Genomic DNA, 1,843 nt, shown 5'->3' on the forward strand with positions numbered 1-1,843 from the left:
ACCCTGAGGCCTGCCCGGTAGGCAGGCACTCACTGCTCTGGGTGGGTAGCCTTAGAGAAGGAGCCGTCCAGATGGGATTCCTCAGCAACTAGATGCCCTTGATTTTTAAAAATACAGTTTATAACTACTACTTTCTAGCTTTTATACAACTTTCATTCATCTAATATATAAAATTCTAATTTTATGTCATTTGTTACCAATCATTTAAATTATATTTTATGAATGGAAAAGAAAAAAATAATTTTGTTCAAATGGATGATAGTAAAAAACAGAAGACACAGAGGAAATAAAACCGAACATGATTGCCTGATAGAGGTAGTATGTTTAGTTCCTTATGAAAAGATACATTAATTACAACAATAGAAAAAGAAATAATTCAACTAAGAAGGTAGACTTAGGGTCAGATTCTCTGCTTTATAGCAGTAAATATGGTTATGCCTCTGGGAAATTTTAGACATATTCAGGAACGTTCCAGTATTTTACCAAAATGCAATGAATCTCCTCATGTTTTTATATAATACTTTACAAAGTGCAATTATTTTTTGTAACCATGGTTGCAAATTCTGGATGTACTTTAGAATTACTCATGATATTTTAAAAATTGACATACCCAGGAGCCAACCTGTCCTCTTGTTCCTCTTAGAGGCCCTTAATTGGCCTTAATTATTATTATTATTACAGAATGCAGACATTTGATCCACTGCAATTTTAAATAAGAAAGAAGGACAAAAGGAAAACATGCACACGACTGATTGGTTTTATAAACACACACTGGATGAGCTGGAGAGCAATGTCGTAGGCTCTCTGGAAAGGATGGCAAGCAGCTGGGATGGCTCTCAAATGCAGTGCACTCATATCAACTTCTGAGAGCTTTGGTGGTTCCCTGACCTGTGCAAGTTGGTTGATATTATGCTGGTACTATGAAATTCACCACCCTATGGATGAATTTCCACCATGGAATAAGAAAATGTTATTCATTGGGAACTACTACCCACAACACAGGCAAGATCACATAGACGTAGAGAGAAAATGAGAGGCCTCAATGAGTATTTCTTTGAAGCTTTTAATAAAGTGTGGTTTGTTTTTTGGAAGCATGGCAGTGTTTCATTTGTTCACAGGTGGTAAAAATCAAGAGGAATAGAAAGAGTTAAAAATATCTTTCTAAAAGCAAAAGCAAATGGAAACATGTGGGCAATTATTTTATTTACCATAGCATAGGGGGTAAAAAGTAGAAATGCTCCAGGTAGCTGGTATTTGACTACATCAGTATTGGAAGAGGATTTCTGGGGTTTTCTGGCCAGCCAGTCTACCCAACAAGTGAGTTCCATGTTCATGAAAGACCCTGTATTTAAGTTGGAGAATCAGCTGAAAGAGACTTCTGACTTAACCTTGGCTCCCCTATGCAGACATTTGTACACACACACGCACACGCACATGCACACACACACATGCACACACACAGACCCCTCACATATATGCACACAGAAATCTATAACACAAATCACGTTAAATCATACAGTTTATTGGGTGAAGAGTATTTAGAAGTGAAAATTGTCCATATCATGTCATCTAGATCTAGAATCTCACCTCAATACTATTTCTTTCTTAAGGAAGTGAGGCACATGCATGCATAATATTATTAGTATGTCAGAGCCTTTACCAAAAGCCACGTAAGTATATTACATTTCAATGATCAAAAGATCTTAACTCATCTTTATTGTCTTTGTTGCATGGAGAAGTAGTTAACTAATCAATTGTGGAATCTCCTTCTTCTTCTTCTTCTTCTTCTTCTTCTTCTTCTTCTTCTTCTTCTTCTTCTTCTTCTTCTTCTTCTTCTTCTTCT

General features: G+C 36.3%; 1 protein-coding gene across 1 annotated transcript in view; it reads left to right on the plus strand.

The window, feature by feature from the left end:
• Stpg2 (sperm tail PG-rich repeat containing 2) overlaps nt 1-1,843 on the plus strand; it is a 380,862-nt gene that overhangs the window by 78,527 nt on the left and 300,492 nt on the right. The gene's annotated exons all lie outside the window — the stretch shown is intronic.

Source organism: Microtus ochrogaster, chromosome 21, assembly GCF_000317375.1.
Source record: "Microtus ochrogaster isolate Prairie Vole_2 chromosome 21, MicOch1.0, whole genome shotgun sequence".
Taxonomy (NCBI): domain Eukaryota; kingdom Metazoa; phylum Chordata; class Mammalia; order Rodentia; family Cricetidae; genus Microtus; species Microtus ochrogaster.